A 26,262-nucleotide genomic window follows, 5' to 3' on the forward strand; every position below is an offset into this window, starting at 1 on the left:
AAAGGCGGTGTTAAACCATGGCCCTTTAGCACCACATCTCTGCCTCTTTTAATCATCTCCAGGGATGGGGATTCAACCACCTCCCTAGAGAGCCTGTTCCAGTCTTTGAGAACCCTTTCAGTGAAGAACTTTCTTCTAAAATCCAATCTAAGCACCTCCTGGTGCAACTTGAGGCCATTTCCTCTCGTCCTATCAATTGAATTGCACGAGTTAATTGAATGCACAAGTTCAATTCACAAAAGAACAGACACTTCCATTTCTTGTGTGCTGTTTCATTAATTTCATACCTTCTGTTTTCAAAGCCATCAAGACAGAGCAAGAAAAGTCTTGTTGCTGTGCTGCTTTTAGATTATCCCAAACAAATGGCAGTCACTGTCTATACTAAGGAATGCACAGAAGCACACAACTAAAATGAGGCTCGAACCGAGAGAAAAAGAGTTCCTGCTGTAGATCTCTGCTTTAATCTGCCATCTCCATAACAGCCCTGATTTTGTTAGAGTGTAGTTGTTTCTCTCATCTAAAGCAATTTTTGGAGCAAACATTTGCATTATGAGCGTTTTCTCAACTGTGGTTGTTTTAAACTGCATTCATTTTGGCCAAAGCACTACCTACCCCAAGGCTGAATGCCCAAACTGATGCCTTGAGAACAGAGAGAGAGAGTTCACAACCTCTATAGCTATCAAATCCCAAATATTTTATTTCATCTTTAAAAGCTTTTCACAGACAGCACTATGCAATGAGGATTGGAAGCACTCATGTAACAGCCAATGCTTTAGTATCCCCACATGGTCATGTTTGAGATTGCTCATTACAGTTAGGAAGTGATTCCATTTTGTAGAGCCAACAAAAGACTCCACGTCAGGAATTCCAGGCACTTATAGCCAAATTCAGCCCACGTCCTTCTATTGCAGTTTTCCACAACCTCAACATGGTAACTGCAACACAGTAAAGTTTGTATCTCCCTACCTGTTGCTAAATACAAATAAAAATATAAAAGAGAGCAGCATGGTGGGAAATTCAGAATTTCACACATCAAGCGTCTTGGATTTCACCTTGGCATATGGCCATGGCACAGGAGCACTTATGGGTTTTCCACATATTTCTCTGATAATGTTATGACTCGTCTTCTTTTATTTTCTTTTTTTTTTTCCCTCTTCTGTCTACATTGCCAGTGTCTGTTCCCAATTTGCTGTGTAATGAAGTGACACAGGGCTTAGGAACGTCCCTTGGAGCAAAGTGCTTACTGCAATGGGGAGACTCGTGGCTCTGACTTCATGGCACCCAGAGCTACTGCAGCAGCCCTGGCAAGAATCAAAAACCAACCAGACTCTATAGGTCCGCCCAGTGCTGAGGGGAAGTGAGTGAGGACACATTTTCCATTCTATAGCCAGAGGCCCATCTTACGGGAAATTTCAGTCAGTAAAAAGCAAAACGTTACTGGAATGTTGCCTTCCTGAGCTTTCATGGAATTTTTTTATTATTATTAAATTTGGAGAAACAGGTGTGAAAAAGCCATCTCTTGCCCCCCCGGGGCTTGTTCAGATGTTGCAGATTGTGTGGAGTCTGTGAGATGCAAACGGGCTTCTGTCTGGCACTGCTACCTGCAGACAGATTCCTGTTTCTAATTAGCTGCGGGTGTTCTCCCCCCTGCCCACCCCAAGGCGAGCCAGGAGGAAAGCATTTGGCAGTACTGATATTGTCTGCTGAAACAAGCTGTCTACTTCCTCTGCCTTCAGTGTGTCCCACAAGGTAGCTGGAGAAGCGAGCTGGAGCATCTCAGCTCTTTTGAGAGCAGGCACAATGTGAACAAACTGTCCTCTAGACAGAGGCTGCTCAGCTGCCACTGAAAGACTACCCCAAAATGACACCGAGCCCCTGCTAAACACTGCCTGCTCTTCCTTTAGGCAAGGCAGCACAGAAAAGTTTCAGGGAGCCAGAAAGCATCTTTCCTGCTTGTGACCCCTCCTTATGCATGCTCTCAGAGCTCAGGCTTTCAAGACAGGGTTGTGAGGTGTATATTAATTCTTGCTGCATTGACTCTCCTACTAGCACTAACAATGCGGATGCAAATGACTCATGTGAATACTCACATTTAGGTGGCTTAATAGACATTTCTAACCAGGCAAGAGTGTGAACAGGTATAATTTAGGTCTATAATTCAGGTCTTATTTAATGGCCTCACAGTACCAAAACCCATGAAGGTAAGAAGCCCCTAAAGAGGCAACCAGACAATGGCAGCAGGAGAACCAAGGAGAAAAGTCCTTTTCATTCCAGCCTAGCTTCAGTTCAGAGCTGCTCTGAGCTGCACATGTTTAAAGCCACATTACAATTCAGGAAAGAGAGCACAATAGAACATACTCCTTTCAGCAGCTGGCTCAGACAGCAGAAGCATGGATTCAAAGGGTCTCAGATCCAGCAAAAAAAAAGTATGGAGAGAATAGCAAGCAGGGCCACAGCTGCATATCCAGGCTGATGGACACTTGAGGAAGTTATTAAGGTATTATCTTGGAAGTGATTCTTGGCACCTGTGCCAGCACCAACACCGTGGCACAGATTAATAAAATTACCCTCAGTGAAAGAGGAAAAATTTAGTTAACATTTTTTTTTTTTACATCTACTGAAAGACAAAAGCAAACAGCCCAGTAATGGGGGCAGGGAACATACAAAATGTTCTAGGATTTCTAACTTCACGTGCTTCCTTTCCAGAGCTGCCTGCCAAGGGTACAGTGGGCATAAGAGCCATACTGACAGGAACAACAGGCAACAGACACCTTTCAGGTTTCCTCTCCTGAAAGCAGCCCAGAGAATGAATACTTCTTGTACTGTAAGAAACCAAACCAATCAAACAAAAAACTCCAAACCCACCAACCACCATCAAAGCAAGCAAACACACACAAACCAAAACAGCCAACAAAAACTCCTGTGCATAAAAGATTCTGATGATTAAAAGCTACAGGACTCCCTTCCAAAGGGAAGAGCAAAAAAGGCTGTGTCTACTCCTTAGACTTGGGTTTTGGTTAAGTGCAATGTACTTTGTCAAGGTAAGAATGTCCCTTATTACAAAGGGAATTTTCTCTCCAGGTTCTGGACTGTCTGCTCGTCAGACCTTTTCTCAAGGCAGCACTGCAAGTGAGCTATTTGTTCCATAATTAACCGTTTCAGAGATAAGTTACTGCACTGCCTGGACTCCTGTCTAGACCTGGTCTGGCAATTTCCATTTTCCTGCAGAGTCTAATGGAGCTGCTCATGTATCACATATCTTTTCTTGCATTTTATTTTTTTAACCATGAAATTAAATCTCTTACCTCATTAAAGAAGAATTTGATGAAAGGGAAATCTACTTCAGAGCGAGTTGATTTATTCACCACAATGGTATAGGACTGCCTGACATCCAGGCTGCTGTGGATTTAGTGTGGGAGCCTACAAAAAAACTTCAATGTTTTAACCAAGCAGGAAAAGGTTGAGAGGCAGGAGAGCACTCAAGAGCAAATTCTGCTCTTTAAATGGTGTAAATCAAAAATAGCTTCCCCTCACCCAAGAGATTGCTTCAGATTTTGATTGGTGTAAATGAGCTTGCCTCCTAAATGACAGGTCAAGAGTTTGATGTTCTAGACTGGAGGAGAGGAGGTGGTTAATGTTTCACCACACTGTAAAAAGCCAACTGTGTCAATAGACTGTATTCCACCTGGAGAGAGAAAGTTTCTACATGTGGGCAGCTTTGACATCAGCAATGCACAGGAGCAGTCTTCTATACAGTATCAGGAAGCACAAGGCGAGACGGAATACGTCCGTGGAATATTTTTTTTACCTGAAGAATATGAATAATGTGATCATTGAAACATGGCTCAGGGACCCTCACGACTCAGGGTGTGCAAATCTCAAATTCCTCAACAGGTTAATAGGGCTGTTTGTAGAAAACAGCGTCAGGACTCTTCTACAAAGCTTTTTCCAAACGCCCCTGTGTCAGTTTAGCTTGGAAACTAGGCTGAGCACAGCATGAGCCCCAGCTCTCCTCAGAGAACTATGGGACTGGCTGGGCATAATTTGAATGGGTTCTTTTGCTTGCTAAATGCAGACTGCACAGGAGGTGTTGAGGACTTAATAAAAATGGCTACAACTTCTGTAATTATCTAAGAAGTTCATTGAAAGTTCCTGATCACTTTCATCCTGAAAGTGAGCCATCCTGAAGTGAATTTTAACAACTGGACAAACCCAATAATTATTTCCATTCTCCAGACAAGGTGGGTGAAGGATATACAACGACACCACCTATGCCATGCAAGTCTGAGGTCAGATACACAACAACATCAGAAAGTCTCTTGCTATGACTTTCCAGCTCTGGATAATCATGAAGCATCATTTTGTGACTTAACTAGCTGTCCCTCTCTACAGACCATCACAGGTATTAGAAAGACAACTACAGAAACAGTGGTTACTGGAAGGAAATATCTACATTCAAAATGCCAACATGAAGGAGGGAAGGAGGCCTTAGAAATCAGCTCAGAGTTTCTTTTATCCTTAGGACCTACAGCTAACCCAGCAATTCCTGCAGCTGTATACCCAGAAAAAGCCTGTCCAGATTGTTGCCAAAATCTCTTTGGAGAAACATCCTCCCTCATTCATTATACCCTCTGCACAAAGTCCTTTCCTTCCCCATACTTGCAGTGGAACTGACATGTAGAGGAGCAGGCCCTCAACACCTTCTGTTCCACCAGCCAGGCACTGGGAAGCCATATGTCTCCTCGTTCAACCTGAACTGAGGATCCACGGGAAGGCTCGCAAACAGCTTGTAAACATCTTTTCTCTTGCTTCATGAACTCTTCCTGTGTCACATACAGCTCTCAAAGACAGCTGCAGCCTCTTGAGTATCTCCTTTATAAAACATGCAACGTGGTTTTGACATCTAGACAAACTGCAATTTAGAAATTCTGAGAGCAGCTTACCCCAGCTAGCTCCAGGCTAGACGGCAAAGGCAGCAGTGAAAGGGAAGTTTCCATACAGGCTATTTGGTAACAGGTTGCCTCACAACACAGGTGTCACTGAAGGTGTGTTTCAGAACCCCAGGGGAGCTTTGAAGCCCCTCTTTGAGCACCACTATAGTCCTGCTAGCAGAAGTAGGGAGTTTATAGGCGTGCAGTTGAGCCAAGGCTAAACTACCATCACACCATCAGCTTGCACTACAGACATACCCAAAGGCTCCAGAGAAGTGTCTGGCTCTTCAAACAGAAAGAGAAAATAAAACAGAAAGATACTTGCCAAATACCAGAAACTCCTAGGAAATGAAGTCTTCTCTGGAGTCACTTTTGGCCTGTGCTTTCCCCTTCTGCCAGCACTTTGGGCTGCACCTGAGCCAGCCTGGGAGGGGTGCCTCTGCAGAGCAGCAGAACAGCCCCAGCTAATCAGCAAGACACTCAGGGAGTTTCCATTTCCCCACCATCATTCCTGACTGGCTGTAGTGTAACAAAGCACTTGCAAGCACTTTTTAAGCACAAAGAAAGGAACATGACAGCTGAATTGGGTACTGCTAATAAATATGGATTTGTTAAAAGCTGTGCACAGATTTGCAAGCCTCATCCCTTTATATCAGTTATGAGTAGAATGTAAATGGCCCAGTAGCACAATTTTGCTAAGAATCTGCAATTTTTTTTCCACAGCAAAGTCTGGGAAGCTCTCTGTACTTACAGTTACTGAGTTCTTTTGAGATTTGTAACATCAGCTTCTTTACAGAGGCTTCTAGGTTAGCCCTGTCCTAGAATAACAACAATCTCTGGCCTTGCAGCTGTACGATCTCTGCTGAGAAGGCTCCTGGCTCATGCATGCTCATGGATTCTTGCAAGTGCAATTTGCTCTGCTGCCTTCTCCTTAGTGATACAGATAGTGGCTGTAACAAGGAGATGGCAGTGGGGGATTTGGCTGCAGCTGAAGTTAGCTTTGAGAGTCTACTGAAGACTGTAACTACATAATGTGGCATCTCTCCAGTACTAAAATCTGTCATGTATTTGAACAGTCCTTACCATTTGTGCCAGCCAATGTGAAGCTTGCTTGAAAGCTATGCTCCCATGTAGTACAGCTAGCTCTTTGTTCTGCTGGCAGCATGTGAGGACAGAAAGGACAGGTGGACTCTGAATGAGTTGAGTGTGGGCTCCTTCATAGAATCATAGAATCAGTCAGGCTTGGAAGGGACCACAAGGATCATCCAGTTCCAACCGCCCTGCCATGGGCAGGGACACCTCACACTACATCAGGCTGGCCAGAGCCTCATCCAGCCTGGCCTTAAACACCTCCAGGGATGGAGCCTCAACCACCTCCCTGGACAACCCATTCCAGGCTCTCACCACTCTCATGGGGAAGAACTTCCTCCTCATGTCCAGCCTGAATCTCCCCACTTCCAGCTTTATTCCATTCCCCCAAGTCCTATCACTACCTGATAGCCTAAAAAGTCCCTCCCCAGCTTTCTTGTAGGCCCCCTTCAGATACTGGAAAGCCACAAGAAGGTCACCTTGGAGCCTTCTCTTTTCCAGACTGAACAGCCCCAACTCTTTCAGTCTGTCCAAAGAGACTGAAAAAGTCCCAAAGTTAAGGCATAAATGATGTCTATAAGCTCTCTAGCTAGAGTCTTCACGAGCTTGTTACACAGGATAACAGAACTAGAACAATTATTAAGTGGCTAATGGCCACTCTTCAATGACTCTCTAACTCCTTGAAGCTTCAAATGTACTTGATAAAACATGGCTTTGGCTCCCCTTCACACTAGCTGGTCAACATTTCCTACAAACCAGTTTCCAGCAGGCAATCTTGAGTCACCTTCAGTTCTGACATCCCCCTTGCAATTGCAAGAGGGACGTAAGAACTCTTTTAACTTTTATACCTTGGGAGATCCAAAGAATGAAAAATCCTGGAGGCATCTTTCTCATTGTCATGGAGTAAAGCAACACCAAGTAAAGTGATGTCATCAAAGGCATAATATTTATTTCTTGGGGATATTTGGATGAAAAGGCTGTGAGGGGGACTGATTTCAGTTCCCAAGAATCCCAGCTATAAACAGATTAGCAAATTATTGTGACAGACAGTAAGCCTTTCGTGAGAATGTTTACCACCGAGTTCCACCAGCCAGGATCTGGCCAAGCCAGAACCAATGAGTGGAGACTTCCAGGAATCACATGCTGCTAAGGAAGGGGCTGGCAAGGCAGGCTGGAAGCTAAAAGATGACTGTGGAAAAGGTGGCAGGGGTAGGGAGTAGAGGGGGTGACATTCTTTCGTGACTTTCACTCCAAAAACCAAGTCTGGAAGCCAGAAGACAGCACGTCAAAGGGCTAAACACATCTGGTTCTGCAGTGGGGTTAGCCAGAGGGGTTTGACAAATGGATCTGTGCCTACAAAACTGGTCCCTGAGGTGTCAGGTTAGAACTGTGCAAGGGAAGACATTTAGTTTGAGCTTTGCCTGCTTCAGATCACTGGGACAAGGGTTTTTTTTTCAGTAAGATAATCAAAATCTTGATTCTTGATTCTTGAAAATATTAGAGTAGTGCAGTAAAGGATGGAAATACTTATAGCCTCATAAAAGAGAAAAAGTGTTCCATGACACACATTTTGTTCTTCCCAGTACAGGAAACCATGATAAAACCCTTTCTGGAATGAGCTAGGGCTAAGTTTAAAAGCTGAACATGAAAAAATAATGAATTGGACATTAATACTGTCTTTGCCTTTCCAAAATCCTCTACCTGAAACTCACACTGCATTTTGTGTAGTTACAGAAAGAAAACAAAGACCAAATGGCATAGATGAGTTACAGACAGTGTCTGTGACAGCTGGAGGAAGCCAGATCTCTCTTTGTACCCAGGAAGATCCCTCAGCTAAACCAAATCCTTCATCACTTTGCAAGTCTGCAATGGAATGTGTGGCTTCTGGGCAAAGCTGAACTAGAAGGAAACTTTCCTTGGAATGGACATATCTGGGAAAAAAATGTTTCAGCTTTTCAGAAAGGAAGAAACCCAACAACCCTTTCCCAAACTTTATGTTAAAAGCTACTTTTTCCTAATGACTCATGATAACTGTCAGACTCTGAACTTGCAGACACACGTTCAGCTGACTACAATCCACAGCATAAAATCTCTTTCATTAGTGTCATCCTGGCTCATTGGGATCCCAAGCATGTGGGAGAATTAAATGTATTGGTTATTAGAGCCAGCAGGGAACAAACACATTGCTGACACCAAACTTCTACCAACAACCCACAACACTTCCTCTAATATTTCAGTACATTCATATCAATACAGGGATAATTCTTAGCTTGCAACAGGCTTCTACACCTCTGCACAGATATTCACCCACCTCTCTAGAGCTTCAGAAGGAGATCTAAAAGCTGATGAAGGGCAGATCCTTATATAAATTCCACCGGCCCCACATTTTGCCCTCATGAGCCTCAGACATGTTTGCCCTTTTCATTCTTACTAACACCAAGCACACACACATTCCCTACCAATGATGGCTGTGTGCATAAATATTTACACCAACTGACTGAATGAAATCATACTTTGTTCCATCCACCCATATACACTTAAGTGTGTCAGAGAGCCTAAACTATTACATTGCCAAAACCAGAGAAGTCATGAAATACAAAGCAATGCAGCCCAACTTTGCTCAGATAGAGTTCAGCCAATTTTCATCAGCTGCAGGGCTAGTTCTGTATATAGTTTCCATTCAGAATCTCATAACACCACTTGTTTCCTTGGTATACTATGAGATATCCAGACTACCTGTTTGTCTACTCCAGTTGCTATGGGTTCTCATAGTTTAATTGAGAAGCTTCATATTCCTTCCTCATACTGCTCCCCAAAAGATTTGAGCCTCCCTCAGCTTCCTGTGTCTTGTTAAGGATTGACACTGGCTGTCTCAATGGGGGTAGGATATTTGGTCCACTCTTTCACAGTCCAGTCAGATTCAACCCCAGTTCTGAACTGTAGTGAGTTTCAGCCACCTGGCAGCTCTTTATCCCATGTTTGTCAGAACTGAGTGAATCGGTGCTTTCCCAAACGCACAGTTCAAGTGCTGAACACTGCAAGCACTGGATTGGGCTTTTTGGCCAAGGATTTGGGTTTTTTCCACAGTTCATTTACAGACTGTAGGAAACTTTGGGATGGGAAGATGAAGGCTCTCTTATTTCATCTTCCTCATTTCATCTCACTCACTCTCATTTCATCTTCCTTGGAGCCAAACACTGGTTCCACTGCAGTAGCAGGTCAGTTTGTTTTCTTACAGTACCTATTTAGAAACAATGAGGCTTCAACCCACTCAGTTTTGTCCTGTACTTCTAAGTTACTAGTAAGACTGGATTGTCTTCTTCTGAACACAGCTATTAGATATAAACAGACTTGTGTCCTTTCAACAGCTCTGCAGTGTGTTCATTATTTCTAGTTGCTGCCTCCTTGCATTCCTGCACATTGGACACTGAAACTGCCTTTTAATGAAGGTTTTGGCTTGCTGCGTTTAACCTGATTGATTCTGAATGTAAATAAAGTTTCAGCTTGTTGGATTCCATTTGAAGTGTGACATAATGTTCTATTTCACAATATTCAGAGAGAAGGGAAATGAGAAATCAAGAAAAGCCCAAATGCTTGAAAAGTTCACCAGAAGACCAGTGCTGGATGTGACTGAAGCAAATACAGTTGTTTACAAAGAGGAAAGCTTCACCCCAAAGTGGATCACTGGTTTTCATGTCTATATATTCCTTGCCTTCCTGCCTGCCTTGTCTTTCAGATGACAGTAATCCTTTGTTTTTTCTGTAGTGATAACACAGCTCCTTCAGAGGAGGACATTCAGTATACAGATTTTACACATTTCAGGTCTACTTTGGGATTCTTTGTTGCTTTTCCTCCTTAACAAGAAAAATAATTTTAAAAGAAGGTATCAAATACAGTCACATTTCAGAAGGATGAGGAAAGACAGTCTTGCAATAAATGCTCTGAATTTCCCCCAAGACATAGACAAATCAGTTAATATTCTTTGTGCCTGAGTTTCCTCATCAGAAATCTGGTGACACCTCTAAGTCTCATATCTCTTACAACTTTTTAGGGCAGGAGCTTACCTTACTTTCCAGGTCCTTTACAAATAACACAACAGACAAAGGCAAGGCCAGCAGTAAGACAAATCCTGAGTAAAACCAGTGAGGACAAAATTTCACAAAGGGTATTCAGTACATTATTCCCAAGCCAGTTACTTTATGCAAAGCCTCAAACCAGAATTAAGCTCAGCATCAAGAAGAAAGCGTCAGCCACACAAAATGAAATATTCCACAAACCTGGGATTTAGTGACATATTCACACATGATATTAAAGGCAGGGTACTACTACTGGCTGAACATGTGATTCCAGCATATTCGTGCAAGTGGTATGTTGGAACAGCTCCTCAATATCCAGCTACTGCAAAAAATATTTACAAAGCGTGCTGAGATGGATTAAAAAGGAGAGGAGGAGGAGGGAGCTAATTGGTTGACCTGTCACAGCTTCTCCATCACTTTCCTATCCCTATTTGGAGGCAATAGCAGCTTTCCAGGAGAGGCTGTAAATCTGAAATCTACATCAGCAATCTGTGCTCTCAACCACTGCCCTGCCAGCCCCAAACCCTGCCAGCCTCAAACTCTGCCTAGAGGGAAGTGAGCTGGTGTAGGACCTGCTGAGTTAGTTATTTGCACTGCAGTGTCGAAAGCTGCTGCAAGGAAACCCAGGGGATATTAAACAGAGCTGTTTCTTCCCTGTCAGAATGTGTAAACATGAACAAATATGGGGTCTGTCTGGAGAACATCAAAGTCAGGTAACACCTAGCCCAGTGCAACGGCCCATAGCTGTGAGGGGACTAAAGTGTGAAAGAGTTCTTGTTTAACATAGCTGCTGGGAAGCATCACACAGCCTGGGGTTAGAGCATGTGCTGGCTGTGCTTCCACACCCTGACCCGAGTCCTTCTCCTTCTAGCTGCCTGGAGCCAGCCAGCTTCAACCTTTTGTTTGCTTTCAAGTATCTTCCCGCCGTGCTTTTCTTGCAACACCACACAGCCTGCATGCCAGATGCTGCTCACCCAGCACTGCTGGCTTGATGCATATTCCAGCCTCATGGAGAAGAGAGGAATCGTTTCTTTAACGTCACAGTTTGGAATTGTACGCAGGACAGGGACAAACGAAGCGGATACACAATTCTCCCAAGCTGTGTGGGTACCCACACAGCAACATCTGCTGCTGCCTCAGCCACAGACACTCCAGCCTCCAAACACATCACCAGACTCACTGGTCATGTCTCACAGCCCCGCTGTGAATTGCACAGAGACATGAAATTGAGGAGCAGCTCTTAATCTTTATTGAGGTGAATTTGACAAGCCTGGAGTTTATAGATTGCTCATATGGGGAAGGTCTATAGGAAAAACCTCTGCTTGGATTTATACTTTATAAGGATATGACATCCTCTAGGCCAAGTATGCTGCAAATGCATTCAAGGCCAGATCTCTGATATAGCACAGCTGATTGTGTGAAGTCATGCTGAGTAACAAGCTGGCCTTCTCTCCTTAGTCTGTCATTTTTTATTTGCCCTTGCTATTTTCAAAGACCTGCCTGGGGTTTCCCATACCAGATATGACCTCCAGGCTGTCCTTCTCTGCAATGACACAATCCTCTCTAATTGCAAGCCCTTGAGAAAAGTCTGTAAGAATATTATGCACCATTCCTGATCAGCCCTTTCCTCGCCCAGCTCAGGTTCAGAACAGTTGGCTCTGTGATTCAGATGCAAAAATCAGCTAGAAGTCTACACAGTTTTGTTATTGTTACACAAAAGTTGAATCCACACACCACATCTTTCCTCCAGATGGGAAATTCTTTCTCCCCAAAGCTCTCTTTAAAGCATGGCGTAGCAGTTACTTCATAGGAGAAAGAAGAATCTGCTTCCCTTTAATCCTCCCTAGAAACAATTTAATCTTTTTTTCCCCCTGCAGTGATGGGGGCTTCTGCATCCAGCAGGTGTATCTGGAAAGCAGTAATATTACTAATTCTCTGCAGAAATCCAGACCCCTCTGACAAAAGACTCAGACTCTCTCAAATCCCAGAGGTCCTCCACGGGCAGGACAGACGGAGCAAACACTTTGAGAAATGTTTTCACTGCCCTGTTAGAAGAACTGGATCACCTCCCAGTTCATCCCAGCAACGTAATAAAATAAGCATGTGTTTCCTTTACCACTTATTCTTCAGGAATGAGGAATGCTTTCAACAGGACATGGAGATGAAGGCTTTTCCTGCACCTTTTGTGTATTTTTCACTGGAGAAGTAAAGACCACCAAAATAAACTCACTGAGTGACAACTAATGAGCTGTGACTGTGCGTGTCCAAAACCCTCTTGCCTGCCCAACTCCAGCACCTTCTTCTACATCCACTGTCAGTTGTCCCTTCCATAGGGTGCAAATTGTCACACAGGTGGTGTCAGGAGTCACAACTGACAAGGGAATGGAATTCACATGTAAAACCCTCTTAAAAGCAAGAGCTGCAAGGGAGAGGCTCATATTCAGTTGAATTCTCAGTCTAGAAGAATATATCTGCAAACAGTTCAGCTGAGGGCTGGGTAAGCTGCTTATCCTGTTAGTTCATTTCATTACATTTGTCCAGGGCTCCAGGGTTAGAACCAGTAAAGGATTTTGATGCTCACAAAGTAAGGAGAGACCCTGATTCAGCTGTCTGTCCACCCCTACCAGCTATGAAGTCTCATTTTTACCACTGGAAATTACAATGGAGGTGAAACCAATTTGAAAAATTAATTCCAAAGGATTTCCTCCTGTAATTGAAATATATTTCTGTGAGAAAGGCAATGGGAAAGTAACATTTAGAGTAGGAATGGGCAAGGATTTTAAAGATACTGTTTAGAATAAAAATTGTGTTATAGCAGATAAACTAACACAGAGCCCTGAGACTCAGAGTACAGCCCATGTGTGAAAACAGGGGGAAAAAAAAAACTGCTGTAAGGGTTTCTGACCCTTCAGACCAACACTGTTTCAAGATGCACCCACATCTTTACCAGGTACTTGGTAGAAAGATACTGAAATTTAAATACTGACTTTAAAGACAACCTAACACCAGAAAATGTACAGCTAGGGGAGAACACAAATCCAGTATACCCACAGTCAAAGGAAATACTTACAGCATCTGCTAAAGGGAAAAAAGCCTCCCTGTTATATAGCACAGACTTCATTTGAATGATGAAGAGACTCAGTGGCTTCTAACACACCAGAGACAAGAAGGTGGCTCTCCTCAAAAGGGTCCTGCAAAAAGATTTGGAAAGCAGACAAATTACTGATGGAAATGCCTCTAAAATACCCCAAAGCCTGCCATATGACATAATGAATTTCAGGTACGTGCTTATATTTACCCTTACTCAAAAATACACTGCAATACAAAAATCATCCAATTCATGGAAGAATTTTAAAGATCAGCACATTCTTCAGAGTTTTGCTGAATAAGAGCCTATATCATGTAGTTTTAGCAGCTGTAGAGATGTGAGTGAAATGCTTAACTGTGAAGCAGTCGAAATGATTGGTGACAAAGGAAAAATACATAGTAAAATGCATTAGTAAAAGTTTTCATGCAATCTTAGGGTGAACTTTATCCACAGTGCATCATTGTAGCTCTCTCTTACCATCACCCCATGCCTGTGAATTCCCTAACATTCTTATAAAGATGAACATTTGGTTCTTTTCACTCTATTTTTACATATTAAAAATACACTGAAGTTATACAAACAAATCTCCTTCCTTGCACAGGAAGAGAATAAAACATCACTGTACAAAGTGAAAAGCAGATTCTCAGTTGTACTACTGCCCACTTGAGCTGCCTGCCCTGCAGGGAGAGGAAATGACATTAATGACTTAAAGCCTCCTTATGGCACCAGTTTGGTATGAACAGGCTTTAATTCAAATGAGAACCAGGACTTCAGTCTTCATTCTCTCTTGTACCTTACCCTTCCAAATACATAGACATGGTTAACAACTGCACTGTTTACAAAGCAAGCTGTTCCAGAAGCAGTGGAACAGGCTGAATTCCTATGGATTTGTGTCCTTTGCTCCTGAAATTCCCTCCTCTGCTCTTTCCTGCCACAATTCTTCCACCAAGCATAAGACATCATGTTCTGTTCCTATTTAAGACCTATGGAGCTTGAACTGACAGTGACTAAACTGTGCCATGGCTAAATTCTTCCTCTCTTTCCATTGGTGGACACACAAACTTGGCTCTCCTGGCCTGCACAGTGGCTGAACGTGTGCAGTTTTACTAACAGCAAGATTTTCACCCTTCAAACATCTGATCAGAACCTGACAATACATCTAAGTTAAAGGCACACATGGAGCATAGGAGGAAGAGACGTGCCAGGCAGGCTGCACAGTTAAATTCATCAATATGTAGGTTGTATGAGCTTCATTTCCCTAGGAAAACAACCTAAAAATAGAGTCAATCAAAAAAGACAAGGCAGATTGGAATGCTTTATCTTCTGCTTGTTTTCAGTACAGCTGATCTCTTTCAGAGTTAAAGCAAGCTGTACTATTTTAGTCTTTGCCTAATAAAGGGATTTTAAACTTTGTATGAAAGAAAGAACTACCTGGAACTTCCATAGGAAAGGAAATAGCTTAGAATTGTGGTTAAACTATAGCAAAAATACTTTTAAACCTGGGAACAGTACCTGCACCTTCAGACAGAGCTACTAAGAGCTCCTCAGCTAGGTCTGCACCCCTGCAGCTAACTGCAAGAAATACCACATTTATCACCACACTGACATGCATGTGCCAGGGAAAGAAGTGGTTTCTGAGTCCCTCCTCTTTCTAACTGGCTAGTAGAGAGAGGGGAAAAGGCAGGTGTGCTGCAGAGAATTTGGGACTAAGCTACTGCTCATTTTGAGCAAAGGAAGAGATGGAGCCTCTGGCCTTGAGAAAGAAAAAGTTCACAAAAACTGCTGGGAACTACTTAATTTGCTTTTACCCTCCCATAGAAATGCCTGAGCTGTACTGACAGTTAATGTCCAAGGGCATATGCAAGCAAATTGCATGTCTGCTCCACCTGCAGCCCATGCTGGCAGGTCATAATCCAGCCAGTCCCCAGAAATCCAGCACTAAACCCAAGCTGATATATCCATCTCAGCACCAGCTGGGACTTCAGCGCCACTTTAACAGAGTTCCTTAGCCAGAGCTGGTGCATATTTGCCATCTTAGAGCTCAAGTATGTGATTGTCTTCTCCTGCCTGTGTAGCCATTAAGGTTTACCTTAATCCAGTTAGGAAGCAGATGAGCTGAAACTGCATGAAGGCACTCGGAAGAACGTCCCTATAAGGATTTACTGCAAAAAAAAAAAAAAAGTAAGAGAATGAACTTTAATGGTAGTAGTTATGAATCTGTGATTCTAGTTATCCCCTGATAGTTAAGCCTTGAGCTAATTTGTTCTCTGCTCTGCCCCAACAGCAAGGCAGTAACAAATGCCCTGTTCCTTGTGCTGGCTCTGCAGCTCTGGACTAGGTCCCACTGTGAAACGACTTTCAGTAAGTCCTTATGAAGGCATCAAACCTCAGCTCCTCTACACTTTCCTCTCTGCACAGCGAATTCCAACCCCTCCTACAGATCCATGACCTAATTCAGTCTCATACGATCCCGTAGAAGCACACAGAGAAACCCCAGCAAACAATGTGGAATTATGGCACTGTATCTTCCCCATGGCACTTAAGCCATTTCATCCTTGATATGTTCTTGCTACTGCCGACAGCTCCGGGCCTGTGATTGGCAGCACATGGCGGTGACACAGGACACGACTGCGGCAAACGCTACAGCAACGACTTAACAAATTCCTGTTAAGGCAGATCAAGGCAACGTGACATTTGCAGAGAGCAGGATTAAGCTGCTTTTGTGAGATGCTCCAGAAGGCTTAGGAGCTCTTGACAATTGTTTGGAAAAGAGTCACTTTTATTTTTTATCTTTTTTTCCCCCCTCCCCTCCCTAGCAAGAGATTGGTAAGGAATAAAGTGACTTATCTACTTGCACGAAAAGCACTCAGGCAGAAACCTTGCTGACATCAGGGAATTCCTGATGAAAGGAGGAGGCACTAATGGGAAGCAGATGCAAACATTTTGTGATTCAGGAGGCCAATCCAGACCAACAAAGTGGGTACATTTGGCTGGAAAGGAAGTGGGAACATCTCCCAAAAATGTTTTGCTGACTTTGTGTCTCCTGGCAGAACTCATGAAATCTTCAATGAGTTTTGGGCACTTCAATACAAGAGAGACGTCGAGGTGCTGGAGCACTCGAGTGCAGAGGAAGGCAACAAAGCTGGGGAAGGGCCTGCAGAATAAAACTTATGAAGAGCAACTGAAGGAGCTGGGGATGGTTAGTGTGAAACAGAGGCTGAGGGGAGACCTCATTGCTCACTACAACTACCTGAAAGGATGTTGTAGAGAGGCTGGTGCTGGTGTCTTCTCACAGGTAATTAGCGATAGAACAAGAGGAAATGGCCTCAAGCTACGACTGGGTAGGTTTAGATTGGACATTAGGAAAAAAAAAATCACAGAAAGAGTGAAAGAGGCATTAGAATGAGCTGTCCTGGGAGGTGGTTGAGTCGCCAACCCTGGATGTGTTTAAAGGTCATCTCGATGTGGTGTTTGAGGATATGGTTTAGGGGTGAGCCTTGTAGAGTAGGGTTATGGGCTGGACTTGGTGATCCTAAGGGTCTTTTCCATCCTGAATGTTTCTATGATTTTGTGATTCTATGATAGTGGTGGCAAAGTCTGGGCCTTCAGATTTCTTGCTCGGTAGTGGGACACAAAAGTGTTTCTCTGCATCCCCTTCTATTAAGAAAGTTTTTCATTAAAATTTTTCAGTTTACTGTGTAGCACCTTCAGTTTCTTGATTTAGAAGGCAGAACAGACTGAAGGGGAAGCTGTTGTTCACATGTATCTGAGGGATCCCTTTCCTGCACTACCCACTTGCCTGACACCTTCCAAGAGTGTAGCCTCACAATGTTCCTTGTGAAAGAAGGCAACTTGCTGCCTTCACTGAAGATAGGAGACACAGGAAAAATAAGGTCTAGTTGTTATGAAGTGGGATCTTGACAGAATTTAGGTTGTGGATGCCTCCTGGAGGTGTTCAAGGCCAGGTTGGATGAGGCCTTGAGCAACCTGGGTTGGTGGGAGGTGTGCCCATTGCAGGGGGGTTGGAACTAGGTCATCTTTAAGGTCCCTTCCAACCCAAACCATTCTGTGATTCTATGATCTCAGAAATCTTCAAAAGCCCCCTTTGTTGTTATTGACTCTTTTTCCAGTAAAACCCCCTTGGTTGGCCATTGGAATGGGCTGCCCAGGGAGGTGGTGGAGTCACCATCCCTGGAGATGTTCAAGAGGGGATTGGACGTGCACTTGGTGCCATGGTTTAGATAGTCATAAGGTTTAGGGTGACAGGTTGGACTCGATGATCTTTGAGGTCTCTTCCAACCTTTTTGATTCTTGATTCTTGATATCCAAATCTCTTTTTCTTTGTTTCACAGAGAATTTAATTTAGCTGTTGTACTGTGAAAGGCTTTTTTTAACTACGAGCCACTTTGCCACCTTTCCACTAACGGGGAACAATTCATCTAAAGCCTTTGCACAGAAAAGAATCAGGCACTGAGTGGACAGAGCAAGGGTGTACAAAGCTTAAGCACTAAATTATATTAAACAGTAACTGAAATAATTCAAACATTTAAAATAGCAATTTTGCACAATTCTATTGAATGAAATAGTTGCTTAAGGAGTTCCCCACTCATGAGGTCATCAGCACACATAATCCCTCATGCACAATGCACCAATTTAAGGTGCTGAAAGAAAATGAGCAAAAGCATACCAGATTAAACAACTACCAAAGACATACAGTCTTCCTCTTTGGGCCATTTTTGTGCAATTCCTGCTGATAAACAGTAACACCACTGAAGCTGTGACTACTGACTTCAACAGCATCTCAGGGCCTCGAGTTCAGAAAGTCACAGCCTGGTGTCCCCACCACTGCATGTGCAGGAAAGGTTGTAAAGGAAAATTGTTGCCCTTCAAGTAACAATCATAAAAATAATAAGGCAGTAGAGGATAGTTGAACTACCAGAGGAGAAGAGAAATCTCCAGGGAGACCTTCTAGCAGCCTTCCAGTACCTCAAAGGGCCCTATAAGGAAGCTGGGAGGGACTGTTTACAAGAGCCTGTAGGATTAGGACAATGGGCAATGGTTTTAAACTAGAGAAGGGTAGATTTATATTAGACATTAGGAAGAAGTTCTTTACTCTGAGGGTGGTGGAGCACCGGAACAGGCTGCCCAGGGAGGTGATGGAGGTCCTATCCCTGGAAAAATTGAAGGGCAGGCTTGATGGGTTTCTAAGAAATCTGATCTAGTTGGGGACATGCCTGCTTACTGCCAGGGGATGGACTAAATGACCTCTACAGGTCCCTTCCCGCCCAGTGCATTCTATGATTCTGTAATTCTAGCAGCATAATCAGCTCCCTGCTAGATCTGAGGAAAGTGAAACATGTCACTGCCTTCGTAGCCAAACCATACTGGCAGATACTAAGGCAGAGAAGCAGCACTGAGAGTCTTAATTAGACTCTTATGAATTAGATTCTCAGTCAGCTGGATCGTTTCACCTGAATATTTCAGTGATTTCTGAATGCACAAACTCTGCTTTATCTACAGCTTCTCTACTGAAATGGTTGCATAGACCCTTGAGACAAAACAGATTGCCACAGTAATTATGCAGGATAGCATTGGAGCAGCTTTACAGAGTTTATCTACATCTTTAAAGCTTAGCTGAGTATTTAATAGAGCACTCGAAGTGCTACAAAACAGTTTATGGAGCCTATGGAAAAGACCTTTCTGTTGCACTGCTTTTCCCCCTGCAAACCAAAAAACCTTGTGAGAAAGCACGTCCAAGAGGTCTGAGCCAGACCACCTACTGACCTGTTTAACACATGCCAGGAGCTGCAGGATGCCAAGTGGGCCAGTGGGTTTCTCTGCCCAGATGAACTGTCGGTGTCCCGACAAGGGCAACAAGTTCAGCCACGAGACAAAGGACCATTTCATTTCTCCTGCTTTCCTGTCCCACGTTTGTGTCTGCCTGTGAGTCTCTGCTGTTAAAAGCAAATGATTAATTGGGCACTGGGGAGCTGTCAGTATGTTATTGTTTTGTGTTTTTTTGTTTTGTGGTTTTTTTTTTTTTTTTAACCAATGTACTTTTCTCAACTCAGATGTGATATTTTGTGGGGTTTTAGCACTTTGTGATATTTTGGGGGTTTTCTTGAAAAATTATGTTCCTCACTGTTTTGTTTGGGTTTGTTTTTTTTTTAAACCTTTAAAGAGATTTCTTATCAGAATCTGTGCTTGACAAAGTACATGAAAAGACAGTGAGCCCTTGCAGAGTGTTAATAAGAAGGCTACAGCCAAGTCCAGCTCCCTAACTATTGTATAATCCAAAATAATTCTTTTCACTTCTGTAGAGCAGTAGCAAACCTGGGAACCACAGCACCAATTAGAGTACCAGTGGTGCTGGAGCAGTGGACACTGGGGAGCTTACAGCCCTGAGGGGCTGTCACAGCACTGAAAGAACAGCCAAACACTGGGCTGTCTGGACATGGCCTCTCCTTGAGGGACAGGTGGGCACAAGCTTCACTGCATGAAGACTGCTTGTTACCAAACTCCTGTGTGCTGCTAAAGCTCATCAGTACCTGGGTCAGCCACACTTGGGCTTTCTCCCTCTGTGGCCTGGCATAAGGGAGCTTCAGGCTCAAGGTCTGAGTATGTGATGTGGTGAAACTGCTTTGAACCCAGCTGACTTCATAAGCAACAAGCTCTTCAGGACAGAAACAGATGCTTCTTGTACACATGGGCTGTGTTTAGAAGTGCCACTGGAATTCATCATCACTATGGGTTACAGAGCCTTTTCAAATGTCACTTTAGCCCTAAGCCAGGAACAGTAAAGTACAACCAAAAGCACAGAAGCAGAGTTCTCTGCCTACAGAAATCAATGAGAATTTTGTCCTTGACTTCACTGGAGCCAGGCTTTCATTTAGTGTATTTGTACTTTAGGTTTCCCGTGGTGAATAAATAGAAATGAAAAGCTAAAGTCCTGGCACCAGAGTTACGAGTCAGACAATCAAGTATGTGCAGCATGCATTTCTCCAGAAGGATCAGGCTTTCAGGGCACTGGTGTCTAAATAGACAGCCATGTGAAATTGCTAAGCTAGACAACATGACTTCTTTAGTGGGAGCAACAACCTCCTGCCTGTTTTCTTTTGTAGACAGGAAGCCAGCAGGGTTATCAGCCTCAAAGAGGTTTTGCAGATACAGAGGTTCTCTGGGAACCACACAGGGTAGTTCAGTATGCTGGGGAAAGAGTAGTATGAAAAGAACATTGTCAAAGCCGGGACAGTCCTTGTCAGAAGCTATGATGTAAACACAATAGTCCATGAAAGAAACCTTCTTTGCTGTGAGGGTGCTGGAGCCCTGGACCAGGCTTTCCAGTAAGCTGCTGGTGGAGTCTCCTTCGCTAGAGACTTTCAAAAAACCCAGCTGGACATGATCCTAGGTAAACCAGCTTTGGGTGATTCTGCTTTAGCAGGGGGGGTGGACTGGATGATCTCCAGAGGTCCCCTCCAACCCCTAGCATTCTGTGATTCTGTGAAATGATATTTTGCTATTTTTATAACCTAAAACCAAAGTGGTATTTAGTCCCAAATGAGAATTTTGCCCCACAACTCAGCTGCAAGATTCTGTCCCTTGTAGGTACTTACACCACTATGCTGAGAAGAGTAAGAAGTATTTCCACACTGATTTATACAATTGTTAATTATTACCATGCTCTATAAACACGTGCTTGTCACAACACAATTACTGCTTGCATTCATTAACTCTGAGTTGTTTGATGCTATGTTGCAATTTTCCATCAGGAACATCTGACTGGAAAAAAAATAATAAAAGACTAAAAGAGGCTAATATTAAAAAAAAAAAATCTCTTAAAAATCTTTTAATGTGGTCCTTGTGACATTTGCTCTGTCCTTTATCTGTTAACATACTGCAGAAATCAGAGCATTCCCGTTATGTATACACATCTGTATACAGTTTTTCTTGGTTAAATAGGACTACATCATGCTCTTTGTGCACACCTGCACATATGTACCAACCATCCCCAGCTGGGGAAGCCACTCATCATTTTGGCAAAAAAAGAAAGAAAAAAGAGCATAAGTGAAAAATCATAATCATCACAGAATGGCTTAGTTGGAACGGACCTTAGAGATCATCTACTCCAACCTGTCTGCCATGGGCAAAGACACTTCTCAACTAGGCTGAGCTGCCTTATCCAACCTGGTCTTGAACAGCCCCAGGGAGGAGGCATCCACAACCTTCCTGGGCTACCTGTTCCAGAGTCTCAGCACTCTCATATTGAAGAATATCTTCCTAAGATCCAGTCTAACCCTCAGCTTCAAACCCTTTCTCTTTGTCCTATTGCTAGACACCCTTAGAAGAAGAACCTCTGCAGCCTTCGTGTAGGATGCCTTCAGGTATTGGAAGGCAGCTCTAAGGTCTCCCCACAGTCATCTCTTCTCTAGGCTGAACAACCCCAGCTCCCTCAGCCTGTCCTCACAGCAGCCCTTGGATCATCCTGTGGCCCTCTTCTGGACTCTCTCCAAAAGCTCTGTGTGATGAGGACACCAGAACTGGACATAGTATTTGAGGTGGTGTCTGTAAAACCAAACTCATTCTTCTACTAATTGCCTTTTATTGCCTTTGCCTTCTGTCTTCTCACATGTAAAATAAGACTCAGCTCTTTTGTAAGAGGAATAGAGAGAGACCATTAAAACCAGGTTATACCAGCATCCAACAGTTCTAATGGTAGGTTTTTTTCCCTCTTTTTCTGCCTTTTTTTTTTTTTAATAAAACACCTTGAAGTTCTGGTTCTGTGTAAAAGTACAGGTCTATGATGTACAATCTTTTTTTTTGCTTGTGTCTTTGACAGATCAGCAGTCATCTGGGTGCCACTTCCTCATTCAATGCATTAGCCTATTACAGGTGCCAGCAGGAAATCCCATCTTCTCCAGCATGTGCTGCTTTAAGAGCCCTTAAGGGAAACAAGTCAGAAATCCTAAAGCTTTTCCTTCTTTGGGGCACCCCCACATTCTCTCCTTTTCCCTCTGACCCACAGGGAAGTTGGGTCTACGGTGCACAGACTTGCCATGTCTGTAGTTGCTCACATTCCCTTGTTGTGGTTTATTAGGAGTATTCCTCAACCATGAACTTGGTGACTCTTTCAGATGAGAGCAGGGCAGCCAGTTTAAGGGCCTAGGGTTCCCCTTCCCCATGTGGACAGACAGAGTTCAGCTGTTTTGCATGGAGAGCCTGACCTCCAGAGAAGGGCTGAAGCTAGAAGCAGCTGCTGGTACTATCACAACAGGATGCTAATTGCATATTTTCATGTCAAGATATCATCACCATCATCGCTTAAGAACTCTTTTTCAACAATCTCAACAGCTGCTTTTCTAGCTTTGTTGATGTAGATACCCCAGAGTGAGATATATGGGTGCCTGCACCCTTTTCCTTCCTTCAGATTCCTTTAATATCCATTTAATCATGTTTAGTGTTTTTCTCTTTAATCCAAATGACAATTTCAAGCAGCTCAGTCGGCTGCATGCATGACTTTGGAGGGAAAGATATGTACACACACACAGTTAGAAAGCTCTTCCCTGACCAGCATGAGGGCTGAACATCCACTAAATGATGTGGATACCAGGGCAGTGCAGGGACTGATGATGTACCATAAGCTTCTGCTCTTGATTCACTTTGAATACATAGGAATTTGTTCTATCTGTATTTGTGCCCAGGCAGCCACATGCCCCTTTGAAGCTAGTGAGGCAGAGCTGTTGCAGGCACATATTTTTGCCCAAGTCAATGAGGTCTGCAAAAATGTGGCCTTGTACTAGTTCAGGCAGAGTCCTACCAGGTTGTGTGTCTTTTGGTCAGTCCTTTGAATGTAGCAAACAAGTTTATGTTTGCCTGCAAAAAAGACCACGTAGGCATAATCTTACTCTCCAAAATTGCAACCCAAGTCCTCGTTTTTCTTAGGTTCTTTTGATGATTTTAAGGTTACTATTGTTTGTTTTGAAATTGCTATGGTGATCTCCTAGGTAGGTGTCTGACTCAGATTATTTATTTTCAAACAATTAGCCCAAGGTAAGGTTACACTCACATCTAGAATTAGTGTTTGTAAATTGTGCTTACCAAGCTTCCAGCTGTACCTCCTGTACTTCTTGCAGACCTCCCAGGCAACCAGGGTGGTGCAGCAGCTGCCAAGGCCATGAGCAGTGGTGGCTGATCTGATGGAGATATTGAGGCATTGGTTCTTCCTGAAGAGATCTTGGTTAAATGTCAGGAGACTAAAAGAATTTCCCCTCCTCAACAGGGCAGAGGAAGAAAACAAGATGAAAAACTTGTGGGCTGAGAAAGCCTGGGAGATGCCTTGTCAACTACAGCTGTAGTTGTAGGCATCTGTAGGCAAAACAGGTATTTTTTTAAAAAGTAATTTCATGTATTGCCAATTAAAATAGGTTTGGAAAGTGAAAAACTAATTAAAACACCTTTCCTTAATCTCATTCCCTTTTTCACAGGCTTATTTTCATCCCTGACTCCTCTGCTTCTTCTAACCCCAGCAGTGCAGTGAGACAGGGAATGGAGGGTTACGGTCAGTCCTTAACAGTTCCTCTCTGATATTCTTCACTGCTCTAGTGTGGGTCCTCCACAGGCCACAGCTCCTGTCAGAACCATTCCCCTGCTCCAGCATGGGTTATCTGGGGCTGCAGTGTAGACCTCTGCCCTGGTGTGCTCCTGTCCATAGCCTCCCCCTCCTCTATTGACCTGGGTGCTCACAGGGCTTCTTCCTCACACTTTTCTCCTCATCCTGACTGCCTGTGTGGCATTTTGCCCCTTTTTAAAACACATTGTCCAGAGAGGCCCCACACCAGTGTATCTGGCAGCCCCAGCCATGCCCTGTAGTGTGATGGATGGAGCTGGTTGGCACTGGATGTGTCCAGCGTGGGGCAGCCATGGCCTTCCTGCAGCCTCCCCACTACCAAAGCCTTGCCCCCTACACCCAGTACACACTTTTATAGACTTTCTTCAACATAGGAGGCTTTTAAAAAAAAATACCCATGCTGTAGGAATGGAAATGCCCAGAAAGCTTCCTTGTTAAAATGGTAAGACAGGGTCCGTGCTGCAGGTGAGACATCAGCAGCACAACCAGAGCTTGGCTTTTGCTGCAGTTTGCAGCCAGCAGTCTCTCTTGCCCAGAAACACTGAGTCCCTGCTCTGATGCAAAGGAAATCAGGACATGTGGCTTCCTGCAGGATCCTATGGACACCTTACAACATCCCATCCCAAGGGGTGATGAATAAGGAAGCGTTCGCCTCCCACACGGAGCAAGCTGCAGCGTTGCCAGCGCTCACCCCAGCACCAGTGAGTCAGCAGTCCGGGCCGTCCCCAGCTGCTGTTCAGGCAGCACATGCTAACACAAGTTAGACTACTATTTAAGGTCATTCCGAGCTTCTGCATGGCCCTAGGCCAAATCATATTCACAGGGCCTTGGCCAAGTCCTCCTCTGAAGTCCTCCCCTCAAAGGCAGTCTGCAGTCACTTCCTCTGCACGTCCCTGGTGCTCGGGGCTGGGGTGGCTTCCTCCTCCTCTGCCACCTCCAGACAGCACTGCTGGGGCAACGTGGGACACTGTTGTCCCAGAAAAACAGCTGGAGCTTCACATGCTGGTCCATGAAGTCAGGGAAATCACTCACAAACGCAGCTGGGGCTCCAGTCAGGCCATAAATGGGGAGCTTTGGGCCTTGTTAAGAGGTTTCCTTTAGCATTTAAACAATTGTTTTCTTGTGACTCTGCATCCGGTAGTAAGTTTGTGGCACATGGTTTTTGGAATAGCACAGTATCTTGTGCCTCCAGAAATCACACAGCCTTTTGGAGTAATCACGCCTAGGTGAATACACAAGATCCTGCCCTGGGGATACGGCTCAGATGCACATGATCTAGGTTTCCCTTGGGGTCACAAACACACACAGAATCACAGAATCAACCAGGTCAGAAAAGACCTTTGAGATCAAGTCCAACCTACCACCCAACACCATCCAATCAACTAAACCATGGCACTAAGTGCCTCATCCAGTTTTTCTTTTTAAACACTTCCAAGGAAGGTGACTCCACCACCTCCCTGGGCAGCCCATTCCAAAAGCCAAGCTCTCTTTCTGGGAAGAATTTCTTCCTCACATCCAGCCTAAACTTGTGGTGCAGCTTGAGCCTGTGTCCTCTCGTTCTGTCACTGCTTGCCTGGGAGAAGAGACCAACTCCTACCTGGCTACAGCCTCCTATCAGATAGTTGTAGAGAGCAACAAGGTCTCCACTTAGTCTCTTCTCCAGGCTAAACCACCCCAGCTCCCTCAGCCTCTCCTTATAGGGCTTGTGCTCACTTCATTGTAATGAAGCACATTTGAAGGCTGTGGGGAACATTTCCCACCCTTCTTTTATAAGGGTAGTGGTGGATGGAATTTTAATGTCAATCTTGCTTCTTGAGCACACTTTGTCATCAGTTTAGTGACATTCCAGTTGCTAACGAAAATATTACAGGGAAGGAAAACAAACCCACCAACCCAACAACAACCTGAAATACTTAAAGATGGCTTCAGGAATGATGGAAAACTTGAGCTGAGAAAGACATCAACAGCATAGGATTCAGCAGTTTTCCATAATCTTCACTTATGAGTCTTCTCCCACATATAAGGACTTCACTCCAGAAACGAAGGGGTTAGAGTTTAAGGTTCTAGCTAATGTATTCAGCATTTTCTCACCCACCCACCCAGCCATCCTGTGTTGTTTCAGGTCATGTTCAGTCCTTTCATGCCACTTTTTCTCACCTGGAAAACCCCACTATCAATCCTACCATACAGGGTGTCACAAAGCAAAATACTTTCAAGATTAGGAGATGCTGCTGTAAGATCAAACACAAAGGGATTTATACCTTTATTTCAGAGTGAGAAAAGCAGGCAAGCTCCTGAGCAAACTGAAAAATATCACCTTAAATTCCACTTCTGTCTCATTTATACTTTTTCAATTCACTTTATGTCAACACCTCATTTACCCCTAATCTCTTCATGTCTCTAGCTGTAGCTGAGGTGAGAACTCTCACATTTAGAACAGAAATCTTCAAAGGA

Source organism: Indicator indicator, chromosome 28, assembly GCF_027791375.1.
Source record: "Indicator indicator isolate 239-I01 chromosome 28, UM_Iind_1.1, whole genome shotgun sequence".
Taxonomy (NCBI): domain Eukaryota; kingdom Metazoa; phylum Chordata; class Aves; order Piciformes; family Indicatoridae; genus Indicator; species Indicator indicator.